The following is a 19,128-nucleotide window of genomic DNA, read 5'->3' as shown; positions in this document are numbered from 1 at the left end:
GTACTAAAAATATAGAATTATTTAAAGTATATCATATCTATCATATATCTATGTATAATATATGTCTAAAATCTACATTTTTTTTATGATATAGAGATATATATGAATATATATCTATGTAGCGATGTCTCTATCCACATGAATTAGAGCCAGAGGAGGAGATATGGTGAACAGCCGTCCCACCCATCTCTTCAGCTGTTCACAAAAAACCCAGCCCAGTGAAAAGACAAATAAGTCTCTCAGCATCTTTGACACTGTAGTTACAAATATGGGTTTCCATCACCAACTGTTTAAAAGTTGATGATACATATCTCCTCTGTGATGACCTTAAATACTTCTATATATATGTATTTACAACAAAATTAATGGTGCAAAATATATGTTATCTATATACAGTACAGACCAAAAGTTTGGACACACCTTCTCATTTAAAGATTTTTCTGTATTTTCATGACTTTGAAAATTTTACATTCACACTGAAGGCATCAAAACTATGAATTAACACATGTGGAATTATATACTTAACAAAAAAGTGTGAAACAACTGAAAATATGTCTTATATTCTAGGTTCTTCAAAGTAGCCACCTTTTTCTTTGATGACTGCTTTGCACACTCTTTGCATTCTCTTGATGAGCTTCAAGAGGCAGTCATCGGAAATGGTTTTCACTTCACAGGTGTGCCCTGTCAGGTTTAATAAGTGGGATTTCTTGCCTTATAAATGTGGTTGAGACCATCAGTTGTGTTGTGCAGAAGTCTGGTGGATACACAGCTGATAGTCCTCCTGAATAGACTGTTAGAATTTGTATTATGGCAAGAAAAATGCAGCTAAGTAAAGAAAAACGAGAGGCCATCATTACTTTAAGAAATGAAGGTCAGTCAATGCGAAAAATTGGAAAAACTTTGAAAGTGTTCCCAAGTGCAGTTGTAAAAACCATAAATCGCTACAAAGAAACTGGCTCACATGAGGACCGCCCCAGGAAAGGAAGAACAAGAGTCACCTCTGCTTCTGAGGATAAGATTATCCGAGTCACCAGCCTCAGAAATCACAGGTTAAGCGCAGCTCAGATTAGAGACCAGGTCAATGTCACACAGAGTTCTAGCAGCAGACACATCTCTACAACAACTGTTAAGAGGAGACTTTGTGCAGAAGGCCTTCATGGTAAAATAGCTTCTAGGAAACCACTGCTAAGGACAGGCAACAAGCAGAAGAGACTTGTTTGGGCTAAAGAACACAAGGAATGGACATTAGACCAGTGGAAATCTGTGCTTTGGTCTGATGAGTCCAAATTTGAGATCTTTGGTTTCAACCACCATGTCTTTGTGCGACGCAGAAAAGGTGAACGGATGGACTCTACATGCCTGGTTTCCACCGTGAAGCATGGAGGAGGAGGTGTGATGGTGGGGGGGGTGCTTTGCTGGCGACACTGTTGGGAATTTATTCAAAATTGAAGGCATACTGAACCAGCATGGCTACCACAGCATCTTGCAACCGCATGCTATTCCATCCGGTTTGCATTTAGTTGGACCATCATTTATTTTTCAACAGGACAATGACCCCAAACACACCTCCAGGCTGTGTAAGGGCTATTTGACCAAGAAAGAGAGTGATGGGGGTGCTACGCCAAATTACCTGGCCTCCACAGTCACCAGACCTGAACCCAATTGAGATAGTTTGGGGTGAGCTGGACCTCAGAGTGAAGGCAAAAGGGCCAACAAGTGCTAAGCATCTCTGGGAACTCCTTCAAGATTGTTGGAAGACCATTTCCGGTGACTACCTCTTGAAGCTCATCAAGAGAATGCCAAGAGTGTGCAAAGCAGTCATCAAAGCAAAAGGTGGCTACTTTGAAGAACCTAGATTATAAGACATATTTTCAGTTGTTTCACATTTTTTTGTTAACTATATAATTCCACATGTGTTAAGTCATAGTTTTGCTGCCTTCAGTGTGAATGTACAATTTTCATAGTCATGAAAATACAGAAAAATCTTTCAATGAGAAGGTGTGTCCAAACTTTTGGTCTGTACTGTACGTATTAGTACGCCCTGGGCTGTAAAGGGGTTAAGACCCATAGTGGTGGAGATTGGTTCCCATGGTGAAAAATTAAGTGCCTGGATGGATTTTTACCTACAGCCTCTGGTTCAGGAAACTCCGAGTTACATTAGGGATTCAAAATTCATAGTGACCATTTTTGATAAATGTGAATGGCCAAAAAACTTTGGATGATTGTCCTGTGATGTGGTGGCATTATACCCCCTCAATTCCACACCATATTGCTTTAGCATGTTTAACCTACCACCTTGACACATACAGTTCGTACACTATAGAAATAAAAGAATTTCTGGTCATAGCAGTACAGTTCCTCTTAGAGCGTAATTATTTTAGATTTGATAAAAGTTTTTTTTTTACAGAAAAGAGGAGTCAGCATGGGCAGTAAATTTTCTCCTTCGCTAGCGAACATAGTGATGTGTAGGTGGAGGAGCTTTTCATTTACCATAATGATAACACATATAGTGGACACATTGTGTGGTATGGTAGATTTATTGATGACCTCCTCCTGGTGTGGGGGGGCACACAGGAGGAGGTGGTACAATTTGTACAGTTCATCAACCGCAATAATTTTAATCTTAAATTCACTTAGTTCTACCATTCATCCAAAATTACTTTTTTGGATCTCGAACTTGAGGCTACCAAGGAGAAAGAATTGGTCAAAATTAATCCCCACAGAAAATCTACAGCCTCAAATTCTATTCTATCAGCTAAATGTTGTCATCCGCCACATATTAAGAGAAATATCCCTTACGGTGAGCTAATACGAGCAATACGAAATTGTTCAGATAACATCACTTTTCAGAAGGAATCAGAAAAAATGTGTAACAGACTATCCAATAGGTGCTATCCCGAGTGGTCTTTAAGAAAAGCGAGTAGAATTGTCTCCAATATAAATCGGAAAGATATACTCCGAAATAAACAGAAAAATAACATTAACACATTGGATACTAGGGTAACGTTTTCTACCACCTATAGTCCTCAGTATAATAAAATTACATCTAGAATTAAAAAGTATAACCCTATTATATATCAGAGCAAGAAACTAAAAAACCTACTTTCTACTGACATCCGCTTTGTAGCCAGGAAAGCGCCCGCTCTGGGAACCATCCTTTCTCCTAGCTTATACACCAGTGAGACTAATACTGTACAACCAAATTGGCTCAGCACAAAAGGTTTCTTCAGATGTGGAGCCAATCGGTGCAAAGCGTGTCTACACGCGGTTAAAACAGATAGTTTTATGTCCTTAAGTAATGATAGAGAATATAAAATTCATGATTTCCTCAATTGTAATTCATCAGGGGTTATATACCTTATAGAATGCACCTTGTGTAAGGTCCACTATGTGGGTTGTACCACAGGTGCGCTGAAAGTCCGTATCAGAAGACATCTTTCTGATGCGATTCATTTGGAAGCCATAAAAACATCAGCAGTATCGAGGCATTTTGCGAGAGTTCATAAAGGTGACACCTCATTCTTTAAATATATGGAGATAGAGAAGGTATATAGATCCACACGAGGGGGGGATCATAAGTGCAAACTTCTGAACCGGGAGTCCCTGTGGATTTTCACATTGGATACCACAGGGGTTAAATTCAAGACAGGATCTGATACTGCAGTATTAAGAAATATAATTCTGCATTTATTTCCATGCATGTACACTGGGTACGGAAAGTATTCAGACCCCTTTAAATTTTTCACTCTTTGTTTCATTGCAGCCATTTGGTAAATTCTAAAAAGTTCATTTTTTTCTCATTAAAGTCCACTCTGCACCCCATCTTGTCTGAAAGAAAACAGAAATGTAGAAATTTTTGCAAATTTAATAAAAAAGAAAAACTGAAATATCACACGGGCATAAGTATTCAGACCCTTTGCTCAGTATTGAGTAGAAGCACCCTTTTGGGCTAGTACAGCCATGAGTCTTCTTGGAAATGATGCAACAAGTTTTTCACACCTGCATTTTGGGATCCTCTGCCATTCTTCCTTGCAGATCCTCTCCAGTTCCGTCAGGATGAATGGTAAACGTTGGTGGACAGCCATTTTCAGGTCTCTCCAAAGATGCTCAATTGGGTTTAGGTCAGGGCTCTGGCTGGGCCAGTCAAGAATGGTCACATAGTTGTTCTGAAGCCACTCCTTTGTTATTTTAGCTGTGTGCTTAGGGTCATTGTCTTGTTGGAAGGTGAACCTTTGGCCAAGTCTGAGGTGCAGAGCACTCTGGAAGAGATTTTCATCCAGAATATCTCTGTACTTGACAGCATTCATGTTTCCTTCAATTGCAACCAGTCGTCCTGTCCCTGCAGCTGAAAAAAACACCCATAGCATGATACTGCTGTTATGATCTGCTACAAGAACTAAGGAAAGAGAGGAAATCTGTCCATACAATAGGACTAAGCCGATTCCCTACGATGCAGTGGGCAACCTGTTCCTTGTGAACAGACCCGCCTTCATCCGCGGCTAGTCTGAACGCAGACCTATAGATTAAAGGGAGGGGTCCCTAAAAGAACTAAGGACTGGGACAAAATTGGACACCTCCTGGCAGAAGTAGTAGCGAAGACGACAAACAGACAAAAGTACTTAGTGGTCCAAGGACCAAACAAACTAGAGAGATACAGTAGGTACAAAGCACCTGGCTAGATTAAGAGTCAAAGTAACACTGAAGTCCAGCAAAGCCTGAAGGGCGGAGCTGGAATAAATAGGCAGAAGTTCACGTGACCACAAAATAGAAAAAACTAACAGGAGGGTTCTAACAACTGCCACCACCATGTTTCACTGTTGGGATTGTATTAGGCGTGTAATGAGCAGTGCCTGGTTTTCTCCACACATACCACTTAGAATTATAACCAAAAAGTTCTATCTTCGTCTCATCAGACCAGAGAATCTTATTTCTCATAGTCTGGGAGTCCTTCATGTGTTTTTGAGCAAACTCTATGCGGGCTTTCATATGAGGAGAGGCTTCCGTCTGGCCATTCTGCCATAAAGGCCCAACTGGGGGATGGCTGCAGTGATAGTTTACTTTGTGGAACTTTCTCCCATCTCCCTACTGCATCTCTGGAGCTCAGCCACAGTGATCTTGGGGTTCTTCTTTACCTTTCTCACCAAGGCTCTTCTCCCACGATTGCTCAGTTTGGCTGGACGGCCAGATCTAGGAAGACTTCTGGTGGTCCCAAACTTCTTCCATTTAAGGATTATGGAGGCCACTGTGCTGTTATGAACCTTGAGTAATGCAGAAATTCTTTTATATCCTTGGCTAGATGTGTGCCTTGCCACAATTCGGTCTCTGAGCTCCTTGGGCAGTTCCTTTGAGCTCATGATTCTCATTTGGTCTGACAAGCACTGTGAGCTGTGGGGTCTTATATAGACAGGTGTGTGCCTTTCCAAATCAAGTCCTATCAGTTTAATTAAACACATTTGGACTCCATTGAAGGAGTAGAACCATCTCAAGGAGGATCACAAGGAAATAGACAGCATGTGACTTAAATATGAGTGTCTGAGCAAAGGATCTGAATACTTATGACCATGTGATATTTCAGTTTTTCTTTTTTAACAAATTTGCAAAAAAATTCTGCATTGCTGTTTTTTTCAGTCAAGATGGGGTGCAGAGTGTACTTTAATGAGAAAAAAAATGAACTTTTTAGAATTTATCAAATGGCTGCAATGAAACAAAGAGTGAAAAATTTAAAGGAGTCTGAATACTTTCCGTACTCACTGTATGTATCTATATACACTGCTCCAAAAATAAAGGGAACACTTAAAACAACAGAATATAACTCCAAGTAAATCAAACTTCTGTGAAATCAAACTGTCCACTTAGGAAGCAACACTGATTGACAATCAATTTCACATGCTGATGTGAAAATGGAATAGACGATAGATGGAAATTGTTGGCAATTATCAAGACACCTTCAATAAAGGAGTGCTTCTGCAGGTGGGGACCACAGACCACATCTCAGTACCAATGCGTTCTGGCTGATGTTTTGGTCACTTTTGAATGTTGGTTGTGCTTTCACACTCGTGGTAGCATGAGACAGACTCTACAACCCACAGAAGTTGCTCAGATAGTGCAGCTCATTCAGGATGGCACATCAATGCGAGCTGTGGCAAGAAGGTTGGCTGTGTCCAGAGGCTGGAGGCGCTACCAGGAGACAGGCCAGTACACCAGGAGATGTGGAGGGGGCCGTAGGAGGGCAACAACCCAGCAGCAGGACCGCTACCTCCGCCTTTGTGCAAGGAGGAACAGGAGGAGCTCTGCCAGAGCCCTGCAAAATGACCTCCAGCAGGCCACAAATGTGCATGTGTCTGCACAAACGGTTAGATACCGACTCCATGAGGGTGGTATGAGGGCCCGACGTCCACAGATAGGGGTTGTGCTCACAGCCCAAAACCATGCAGGACGCTTGGCATTTGCCACAGAACACCCGGATTGGCAAAGTCGCCACTCGCGCCCTGTGCTCTTCACAGATGAAAGCAGGTTCACACTGAGCACATGTGACAGACGTGACAGAGTCTGGAGACGCCGTCGAGAGCGACATCCTTCAGCATGACCGGTTTGGCAGTGGGTGAGTAATGGTGTGGGGTGGCATTTCTTTGGAGGGCCGCACAGCCCTCCATGTGCTCGCCAGAGGTAGCCTGACTTCCATTAGGTACCGAGATGAGATCCTCAGACCCCTTGTGAGACCATATGCTGGTGCGGTTGGCCCTGGGTTCCTCCTAATGCAGGACAATGCCAGACCTCATGTGGCTGGAGTGTGTCAGCAGTTCCTGCAAGATAAAGGCATTGAAGCTATGGACTGGCCCGCTTATTCCCCAGACCTGAATCCGATTGAGCACATCTGGGACATCATGTCTTGCTCCATCCGCCAACATCACGTTGCACCACAGACCGTCCAGGAGTTGGCGGATGCTTTAGTCCAGGTCTGGGAGGAGATCCCACATGAGACCATCCGCAACCTCATCAGGAGCATGCCCAGGCGTTGTAGGGAGGTCATACAGGCACGTGGATATATATATATATATATATATGCCTTTTTGTCATTCTAGTAGTAGGGCCATAATTAAGACATGATTTGTTGAAACGCGTAGGTCTGTAAGCTATGATAGTTGCACATTTGCTGTATTCTTTGTGGAGCAGTGTTTTATATGGCTAATAAAAGCTAAGTTTTAATATTTTTTCTACTAAACAAACCTTTACGCTGGATCATTTGCACTTTTCCCTTGTCTGGCTACACTTACGTTTCGCCCTGGTACCACTTATCTGCATCTCCAGAAGTTTCCCATTTCTCTATTATACTCTTCAAATTACATTTTGAGACTTTCTCCTCCTGTTGTTGCACATATTTTTTTCCCTTGATCTGCACAGGTATCATTAATCTATCAACTATAATGGCCGTACCAGGTCCTGCAGGTCCTGTATCCCGTACACATGACGTGGGCAGTGCACGGCATGCCGCTAGTTTTTATTCTGAATGCTCTTGTATACGGTGTTAGTTTTACACAATGTTGAGCCTGTGATCTGCAGAGTGAAATGTCTGACTGCTAGAACAGAAGTATACGGCAGATTCTACAGCATGGATACATAAAGGACGTCCTGGGGGAATATACCTCCCTCCAACACTCGTCCAGTCCCTGCCTCACACTAGAGACATTTATAATAACTCCAGGACTATGGAGCTGGTCATTTTTTCATTATCTGTGGCCATTATTAGTGATCTTGCATTGTACGGTAATATCACCCTGGAGGTTGTGATGTATTTAGTGTAATAGCGCCATCTAGAATATACAGTATATATCAGGCGATACCATGCTTTCTATAGTTAGTCGTCTTCTGTGCCCTCTATAGCTATCTATTATACTTTATATTTCTTTATAATAATTTATAATTAATTACTCGATAGTTTTACAGCTTTATGATGTTTATTAATCTGCTATAATTATAAAAGAAAGTCCAACCTTACAGTGAACACAGGTGGAAGTGTCCTCCATGATGGTGTAGGCTGAGGTGGAGCAAGTATATAGTCAGTGGGGGATCAAGATGACCAGTATTCCCCAGGGTTCCTTGTTATCAGGGAGGGACCCTGTGTATGCAATCAAAAGATCTTATCCTCTGACCGGCTGTGTGCCATCAACAGGTAATGATCCTCTGTCCGGCTGTGTGCCATCAACAGGTAATGACCATCCGGCAGTGCGACATCAACTGGTCATCACCCTCCAGCTGTGTGCCATCAACAGGTAATGACCATCCGGCACTGCGCCATCAACAGGTAATGACACTCTGGCTATGGCCATCAATAGGTCATCACCCTCCGGCTGTGTGCCATCAACAGGTAATGACCATCCGGCAGTGCGCCATGAACAGGTAATGACCATCCGGCTGTGTGCCATCAACAGGTAATGATCCTCTGTCCGGCTGTGTGCCATCAACAGGTAATGACCATCCGGCAGTGCGACATCAACTGGTCATCACCCTCCAGCTGTGTGCCATCAACAGGTAATGACCCTCCGGCTGTGTGCCATGAACAGGTAATGACCATCCGGCAGTGCGGCATGAACAGGTAATGACCATCCGGCTGTGTGCCATCAACAGGTAATGATCCTCTATCTGGCTGTGTGCCATCAACAGGTAATGACCCTCTGGCTATGGCCATCAATAGGTCATCACCCTCCGGCTGGGTGCCATCAAATGTTTTTATCTTCTGTCCAGTTTTGTGCCATCAAGAGGTAATGACCCTCCAGCTGTGGGCCATCAACAGGTCATCACCCTTCGGCATTTAGGCTTCTTGTCTTCTGTAAGATGCGATTCTTGAGTCTCCTGATGTTAAAAAATATTTAAAAAATCACAGATTAAACTAATAATCTATCTAGTACATAAGCATCACAATTTATAATCTATCTAGTGCATAAGTATGACAATTTAGCTCACAGAACATACACTATGCTAAAACATTAGACCCTACAAGCAGAAATTTGCTAAACTAACATAAATATAACTGACAAATCAGTAGAAATATCGCTACCAATGGCACAGCTCTCTTCACATCAACCTGTAACCATAGTAGATAAGAAATAGAGGACAATGCTCATAGTCAGTTATCAACAATTCGGCATGGGGCATCCCACCAGAGACATTATAATATCTAGTAGATTATAGATGGCAATAGAATTTACCAACAAGCACATAGCACGCCAAACTCACGTACATAGTATGCCAAACCTCGACACGTTTTCCTAAAATAGGTTCATCAGAAGCACATACTAGACAGTGATACTTAGCAAAGCGTTCATAGATATATGCGCCATATGATAAGGTGCTAAAGTGCAAGTGTGTGACAAAATATCCATTCGATTTCAAGTGCAATGCTGCATTGTATGTAGTAAGATGGTGCCCATCAGACAGCATGTATAGGACTAACCTGTGATGAAGACATGAGCAATGGGAAAGTTCAAGCAGTTGCCTTCTCAATCTTCCTCGCCTCTAAGACATCTAAGGAAACATCTTCTCCTCTTGATTTTGGGTGGAGGTGTTGTAGGCATTTCAGGTTCTGACATACTAGGTTCTGACATGGTAGGTTCTGGTGTTCTAGGTTCTGGTGCTCTTGGCCCTGGAATTCTGGGTTGTTGGCTTCTCTGAAAAATCAGTAACCTCTCTTTATGCTCCTTGGAACTTCGAGCTCTTCTTCCTATATTGTTGTGAGGGATCGTTCTGACCCAGACAATATCACTGAACGCCACTTTATAGTTGCAACTAGGAACCTTTTTCGCATCCTGCGGTGCAGGAGCCATGGATGGAGTAGAACATTTGCCATTGGGCAGGACAGGTGTTCTCCTGGAGTCTTGCTCCTGAATCTGAGGGATGCAAATCAGCTCCTTACAAGCACTTTGTTCCTTCAGAATGGTTTTGTTCTCAGGAGTTTTCTGATTGTTTCACCAGATTCAGACATTGCCCACTTGCTCAGGACAAGACTTAAGGCCAAATACTCTAGTATTGTCAGTAGTGTCATCACCGCAACAAAAACTGCGTGACGGAAGAGCCAAAGAGGAAGATTGATGGAAGCTTGATAGGTGCTTCTCCTGAGATCCACGGGTAGTGGGTCATCCTATAATAAAGAAAAAAAACATAATAAAGTCCTGTATATTTATACCCAATCCAGACAAACAGAGAGCCTTTGTTATTATACAGTGATGGATACATTATCAAGCACCTTTCAGAAATATCCCTTTGAGAAGATCAGGAAGAAGTTTGGGATTCACCTCCAGGGTCCATGGAATATTATTTACAGTTGGACTTTCATATGACGGACGGTCACGTGTCCAGTATGAGAAGTCCTGCAAGAGGCGATATTCTCATTAGCTGATCCTTGTGACCTCCATATTGATGAGAACATACTCGCCCTCAGTGTACTGTAATGTGGGGGGTAGAGCAACGTAAAGCACAGAAATGATAGGATGATACTCATCATCTCCAGAGGTCTCTCAGCACCAAGGTATGGTCAATGAGATACAAGCTGCAGATGGGCCGAGGCTTCTAATATACCCAGGGGTGACATCACACAGCCCTCTGTGACATCATTGCACAGTTCTATCCATCATGTCACTGATACTTTGGACCTAACTAAATGTCTAAAAGAGAACCCTTCCACATGATTTCCAATCACGGAGCAGTTTCAGTTTTTCAAGAAAAGTTTAAAAAATATAATCTGTGCTGTGATTGGTCACAATGGCACATGAAGCAGAACGTCTTTAGATCTTTTAAAGGGAAAGTGTCAGCAATTTTTTTACAATTGTAAAATTGTAAAGTATTTATATTTATATATAAATACACATATATATTTAAAAAGGTTTCAATGGTATAAAATCTGAAAAAATATTTTAACTCTTTTGATGTTTTCATCTTGTAAACACTAGGGGGAGCAGCTGCTGACATTTCCATGAAAACAGAATGCAGCTAGCTCGCATTACGACTGCAGTAAAAGTGGGCGGGATCTGCTCACATGGGTGTGATGTCACTCCTCCCCTTCTGGGCGTTTGCTAAAAGGTAAATGAGACTGTAGTTTAGGATCACAGTGCGGAGCGATCACTGGTGACTGCAAAGTGATATATAAGGGACAACACCAAAGTCATTAATCACTACAAGGACAAAGCAGGAATGGGGGAGTCAGAGGGGTCACCCCACACTTATATCCCCTCTGACTGTCACTTCCTAAGCTCCTTTCCCTGCCATAACCTCTTATTCCCGCAGGTAAATTCTTACAGGACCCCCCTCCCCATCCCCTTCCCCTGCCGCAGCTGATTCTAAACGTCCTCCATATGTAATAATAGACAGGTGCTCACCGGCAGCCTATGGTAATTCACAGGGTAGAACAGGGTACAGCACAGAAACAATATGGCCATCCTCATTGTCTCCAGGGGGTATCTCAGCACCAAGATATGGCCAATGAGATATGAGCTCCAGGTGGATGGAGTCCCCTTATATACCCCAAGGGTGACATCACAACGCCCTCTGTGACATCATCACCCACAACATTCCGTCACATGACATCACCCAGCACCAGCATCATGTGACCCAGCATAAATAGAAAGTCCTTGTTGCCTATAGCAACTATTCAAAACTAAGTTTAAACTTTTCCAACAGCTAAAGGCGGCTCTGTGATGGCAGTTTCTTCTTGTGGACGGTTGTGATAAATCTGTAGAACATCTACATAACGCGACATGTAGAAAATCCTGTCTATTCCCCTCTGTTCTTCCTCTGGTGCTACAGAGACGGATAGAAGGAGCTTTTCCAGACCTTACAGTGCACAATATGGGACCTAATCACTGATATCCCAGATCTCCTCAGTACAAGCATACCGCCAACCTATGAGGACTAGAAAGAGGACGAAACCATGCGGCACGCGTAGTCTGACCACGCCCCTATCCACACCCCAAGCCACGCCCTTTTTATACCTTGGCAGGAGGAGATGTCTATACAAAGCGCAAGTTATCAAAAGGCTGAAGGAACACTTTATCAACATGAATGAAGGTTTTGAAGGGCATCCACTGTCCCGGCACTACCGGAAGTTCCACAACCAATCTTATAAGGACACTAAGTTTTGTGGGACCCGATTAGTCCCCAGAAAATGGAGGGGAGGTGATTACCTGAGATTAATGTCGCGGATGGAATCCAAATGGTTCTTCACATTAAATAGCTTGGCTCTGAAGGGCCTTAATCACGAGAGTCAGCTGTATGCCTTCAACTCGCAGCGGTATATACTGTATGTATTTTTTATCCCAGTACCAATTGAACATTTACATTGCACTTTTATGAACCTCCTTATATTTTATCAATATAATATGTCTTTTGGATATATTCCTTTGAATCCACCTATTTTATATATGTATTTGTTTCTATACATTGATACCCCTATTGGAGATACAATATAATGTTTTTATTTTTCTCCTTCATTTTTTCCTTTTTATCTCTTGATGGAACTAAGTGCCGAATTTATACTATCCTTGTAATATATACTGATTAACAGACTGTTTTTTATAGCCATCAGAAATATAAGTATATAATTTTTATTCATTTTTAACTAATTGTGAAAGTTTGAACAAAGTCTTTTTTATTATTATTTTTTTCACACACAGTCTATTCTTATTGGAATTCTATCTTAGTTCTATTGCACCTCCATATGTCCTTTTGCACCGTCTTGATAGTATTGGATCTTCCTCCATTTCTTTGGTTGTATTATCTTTGTGGGGGGCGTTTGGACTTTATTAGGTTACCAGTTTGACTACCAGCGAGAAGCTGAAGAAGAGGAACTGTGAGTCCTCGAAACGCGTAGTTTTTTTTGGCATTTACAGGACATCGAAGGAGAAGGAGAGAGTCAATGCACAGGGATAAGCCCTCCTGATATCCAGAAGATATATATAACCATATCATATTATTGATACAAAATATAAATGCACAGAGTCAATAAAATCACTTAAAAACACCAAACCCCATCCTTACTTTGCAAGATACCTATTCCAAAGGTGTATCTAGGTTTTCTGGCACCCGGTGCAGCAGGGGCTGGCTGGCACATTTTAGCCTGGGGGGCAAGCACACAGCAGTGGCCCATGAGTAGCGGCCCATCCTTAACATGTTTATTACCAGATGCATCATAAGCCTATATTCACACGACCGTATTGTCTAAGTGTTGCCCGTGAAAAAAGCTGACAGCACTTGGACCAGTTCAGATGAGTGTTTGTAGTGGTCAGACATAGTACATATTATTCTTATGTATTACTATTATTAAAGCAGATATACCTTTTAGGGATGTAGTACCAGGGGCGGACCTACCGCCCGTGCAGCCGGTTCATTGAACGGGGACCCCCCGAGGGAGAGGGGGCCCCTCCAGCCTCCAGCAGGGCCGCCATCGTGGCATGACTGCCCTGACTCCAGCATGTGGCCCGGCTGGTCGGGGCCCCCTCGGAGCCCCCCTCTTGTGCGTCTCCTCATGGGCCCCCCCCCCCGCAGGACCCCCCGCCGTCACATGACCGGAGATGTGCCTGCGCTCAGCATGGGCCCCATGCTGAGCGCAGGGACATCTCCGGTCATGTGACAGCGCCGGCACAATACTTACCCCTCCCCGTGCCTCCGCAGCGTCTGCCGCGTCCTCTGACTGTGACGTCTCAGGTCAGAGGGCGCGGTGACGTCTTTACACCTCGCGCTCTCTCCTGAGCTGTCACATCACAGAGCGGGAAGACGCGCGCAATGCTGAAGTCCGGATCAGCAGCAGGTAAGAAGTGAGGTGAGTATTTGATTTTTTTTTTTTTCATGTATGGGGGCATGGGGCATTTAATGGTGGGGGGAGAGTGGGTGTGACATCCTGCATGGGGCATTATATGGGGGAGGTGGTGTGACATCCTGCATGGGGCATTATATAGGGGGGGGGATTGGCATCCTGAATGGGGCATTATATGGGGGAGGGGGGAATTGACATCCTGCATGGGGGCATTATATGGGGGTAGTGGGGGAGGGATGTGACATCCTGCATGGGGCATTATAAGAGGGGAAGGGGGAAGTGACATCCTGCATGGGGCATTATAAGAGGGGAAGGAGGGAAGTGACATCCTGCATGGGGCATTATAAGAGGGGAAGGGGGGAAATAACATCCTGCATGGGGCATTATAAGAGGGGAAGGGGGAAGTGACATCCGGCATGGGGCATTATAAGAGGGGAAGGGGGGAAGTGACATCCTGCATGGGGCATTATAAGGGAGGGGGGGCGTGACATTCTGCATGGGGCATTATAAGGGAGGCGGTGTGACATCCTGCATGGGGCATTATAAGAGGGGGAGGGGGGAATTGACATCCTGCATGGGGCATTATATAGAGTGTGGGTGTGTGACATACTGCATGGGGCATTATAAGGAGGGGGGTAACCTCCTGCATGGGGCATTATAAGGGAGGGGGTGGTCTGACATGCTGCATGGGGCATTGAAAAGAGGGGAAGTGACATCCTGCAAGGGGCATTATATGGGGGGAAGAGGTCACATCCTGCATGGGGCATTTTATGGGGGGTAGATGTGACATCCTGCATAGCGCATTAAAAGACGGGTGTCATCCTGCATGGGGCATTATAAAGGGGGAAGAGCCTGCATGGAGCGTTACATGGGGGCCAATATTCTGTATGGAGAGTTATATGGGGACCAGTATCCTGTATGGAGCATTATATGGGCACCAGTATCCTGTATGGAGCATTATAAGGGGGTCAGTATCCTGTATGGAGCATTATATGGTGCCCATATTACTGTATGGAAGACTATACTGTCCGTTCTGCACTGAGTGCTGTGAGGATTCGCCGGTTTCTGAGCTATTGTAGAATTTACAATAGATATCGCTTGTGTAATGGGGCATTATAAGGGGGGAACAGCCTGCATGGAGCGTTATATGGGGGCCAATATTCTGTATGGAGTGTTATATGGGGGTCAGTATTCTGTATGGAGCGATATATGGGGGACAGTATTCGGTAGGGAGCGTTATATGGGGGCCAGTATTCTGTATGCAGTGTTATATGGGGACCAGTATCCTTTATGGAGCGTTATATGGGGACCAGTATCCTGTATGGAGCGTTATATGGGGACTAGTATCCTGTATGGAGCATTATAAGGGGGTCAGTATCCTGTACGGAGCATGATATGGTGCCCATAATACTGTATGGAGGACTATACTGTCCGGTCTGCACTGTGCGTTGTGAGGATTCGCCGGTTTCTGAGCTATTGTAGAATTTACAATAGATATCGCTCATGTAATGTAGTAAGTGAAATCCTTGGCCTTGTACTATATATATATATTTCTCTGCGGTATCTGTGCATCATGAATCATGGTATGTGTTAAAGGGGCCCACTGAAACTCTGTCGCCCAGGGCCCACAAAAACCTGGAGCTGGCCCTGGGGGTAAGTATAACAAGTTGTATTTTTTTTACATACAATTAATTAACTTGGAGTGTGGGGAATCAGAGATGCACGGGGGGATGAGAGATGCACGGGGGGGGGGCCCTTCATGCCCCCTATGAAGGGCGGGGGGGCCCCCAAAAAATTCTTGCACAGGGGCCCACTACAGTCTGTGTCCGCCCCTGTGTAGTACGCTGTGTTTTTCTACACTCCTAAAATAACATATCAGCAGAGTAAAGGTGGTCACGCATAAGCCCAGGTCGGCTAGATAGATACCTATGAATTATTATTTTGTATATGTTTTCAAACATACTTGATCAATGAAATCATCATTGTAAACTTCAACTCCACATAATAGTATATGATGTAGCAGTCACTAATTATCTTGAGTGCTTCATCTGATGTCCGTGCACATAGTATACATAGTATACCACATACAGTACAATATACAGTACAGACCAAAAGTTTGGACACACCTTCTCATTTAAAGATTTTTCTGTATTTTCAGGACTATGAAAATTGTACATTCACACTGAAGGCATCAAAACTATGAATTAACACATGTGGAATTATATACTTAACAAAAAAGTGTGAAACAACTGAAAATATGTCTTATATTCTAGGTTCTTCAAAGTAGCCACCTTTTTCTTTGATGACTGCTTTGCACACTCTTTGCATTCTCTTGATGAGCTTCAAGAGGTAGCCACAGGAAATGGTTTTCACTTCACAGGTGTGCCCTGTAAGGTTTAATAAGTGGGATATCTTGCCTTATAAATGGGGTTGGGACCATCAGTTGTGTTGTCCAGAAGTCAGGTAGATACACAGCTGATAGTCCTACTGAATAGACTGTTAGAATTTGTATTATGGCAAGAAAAAAGCAGCCAAGTAAAAAAAAACGAGTGGCCATCATTACTTTAAGAAATGAAGGTCAGTCAGTGCGAAAAATTGGGAAAACTTTGAAAGTGTCCCCAAGTGCAGTTGCAAAAACCATCAAGCGCTACAAAGAAACTGGCTCACATGAGGACCGCCCCAGGAAAGGAAGACCAAGAGTCACCTCTGCTTCTGAGGATGAGTTTATCCGAGTCACCAGCCTCAGAAATCGCAGGTTAACAGCAGCTCAGATTAGAGACCAGGTCAAAGCCACACAGAGTTCTAGCAGCAGACACATCTCTACAACAACTGTTAAGAGGAGACTTAGTGCAGCAGGCCTTCATGGTAAAATAGCTGCTAGGAAACCACTGCTAAGGATAGGCAACAAGCAGAAGAGACTTGTTTGGGCTAGTGAACACAAAGAATGGACATTAGACCAGTGGAAATCTGTGCTTTGGTCTGATGAGTCCAAATTTGAGATCTTTGGTTCCAACCACCGTGTCTTTGTGCGACGCAGAAAAGGTGAACGGATGGACTCTACATGCCTTGTTCCCACCGTGAAGCAAGGAGGAGGAGGTGTGATGGTGTGGGGGTGCTTTGCTGGTGACACTGTTGGGGATTTATTCAAAATTGAAGGCATACTGAACCAGCATGGCTACCACAGCATCTTACAGCGGCATACTATTCCATCCGGTTTGTGTTTAGTTGGACCATCATTTATTTTTCAACAGGACAATGATCCCAAACACACCTCCAGGCTGTGTAAGGGCTATTTGACCCAGAAGGAGAGTGATGGGGTGCTACGCCAGATGACCTGGCCTCCACAGTCACCAGACCTGAACCCAATCGAGATGGTTTGGGGTGAGCTGGACCGCAGAGTGAAGGCAAAAGGGCCAACAAGTGCTAAGCATCTCTGGGAACTCCTTCAAGATAGTTGGAAGACCATTTCCGGTGACTACCTCTTGAAGCTCATCAAGAGAATGCCAAGAGTGTGCAAAGCAGTCATCAAAGCAAAAGGTGGCTACTTTGAAGAACCTAGAATATAAGACATATTTTCAGTTGTTTCACACTTTTTTGTTAAGTATATAATTCCACATGTGTTAATACATAATTTTGATGCCTTCAGTGTGAATGTACAATTTTCATAGTCATGAAAATACAGAAAAATCTTTAAATGAGAAGGTGTGTCCAAACTTTTGGTCTGTACTGTATATAGGAGAATATACAGTATGACTGGTATATAGAGACGAGCAATTTGTAGAACCGTGGTCAGATGAATATTCTGTGGCTGCTGAACAGGAGCCACCACATAGTCTCCTTTTTACTGCCCCACATAGCCTTCCATATACTGTACAGTGTGAGCCCCACATAGCCTCCTATATACAATGTGAGCCCTCACACAACCTCCTATATGAGTATGAGCCCTCACATAGCCTCCTATATACAGTATCAGTCCCCACACAGCCTCCTGCATATAGTGTGAGGACCCACACAGCCTCCTGCATACAGTGTGAGGACCCACTGTGTGAGTACAGTGTGAGGACTGGTCGTCGGATATGTTGCACGCTTATTGAGATGTGTTATTGACAGCTCTATCATTTTTCTTGCCACTGTCTTGTTAAATATACAGGTTGGATACATTTGGTGTTCATGCCATATAAATTCCTGTTTATAACGAGTACATATTTATGATAGGTAGCTTTGTTTTACTACCATTGGCAGGCATTAACTGAATTTTAGGTCCTAGTGACGTTTTATATGTTTTTTACCTACGTATTCATTAAAGGTTATGTTTTAACCTCTTTCACTACTTTAATTGCTTCATATTACCTTTATTGAGTGGTGACCTGTATGATAGTGTGTGAGCACCAGCTCCAGGCGTCCCTGAAGAGGGGCAGGGAAAAAGTAAAGGGGGCAGTGGGAAGGGGGTTTATCCAAGGAGGGGTGAGGTCAGCAGAGTATGAGAGACAGACTCATCCTAAACCAGGGGTCTCAAACACGCGGGTCGCATGTGGCCCTTCAGACTGATTCATGCGGCCTGTAGGCACCATAGACCCCGATCGCGGCCCGGTCCAGGAGCTGCCGACAGCTACACTTTAGTTCAGTGTATTGCTGTGCAGAGACCGGCTCTCTGCATGATACAATACCAATGCCAGCCACCGGCCTATCAGAAGCCAGCAGCGGACATCCGCGTCCGCAGCGGTGCATGACATCACTAACATGGGCAAATGTCAGCTGCTGGCCTCTGATAGGCCGGTGGCAGGCATTGGTCTCTGCGCAGCAATACACTGAACTAAAGCGCAGCTGCCGGAAGCTCCTGGACCAGGCCGCGATCGTCAAGGGGTCTATGGTGCCTGCGCCCGCATATGCAGAAAGGACACCGAGGGAACGGAGGACAGGTGAGAAGAGACTTTTTTTTTCTTATATATGTATGTGAAGAATGGAACAGCGGACATTCCTACAATATAGGGACCTGAATGGGGACATTCCTACAATATGGGAACCTGGATAGGAACATTCCTACAATGTGGGACCTGGATGGGGACATTCCTACAATGTGGGACCTGAATGGAGACATTCCTGCAATATGGGGACCTGGATGGGGACATATCTACAATGTGGGACCTGGATGGGGACATTCCTACTATGTGGGACCTGAATGGGGACATTCCTACTATGTGGGACCTGAATGGGGACATTCCTACAATATGGGGACCTGGATAGGAACATTCCTACAATGTGGGACCTGGATGGGGACATTCCTACAATGTGGCACCTGAATGGGGACATTCCTGCAATATGGGGAC

The sequence above is a fragment of the Phyllobates terribilis genome, unplaced genomic scaffold (genome assembly GCF_046119375.1).
Source record: "Phyllobates terribilis strain yellow unplaced genomic scaffold, ASM4611937v1 Scaffold_17__1_contigs__length_24005725, whole genome shotgun sequence".
Classification (NCBI taxonomy): Eukaryota; Metazoa; Chordata; class Amphibia; order Anura; family Dendrobatidae; genus Phyllobates; species Phyllobates terribilis.
The sequence above is the reverse complement of the archived record's forward strand: the minus strand, read 5'-3'. Positions refer to the sequence as shown.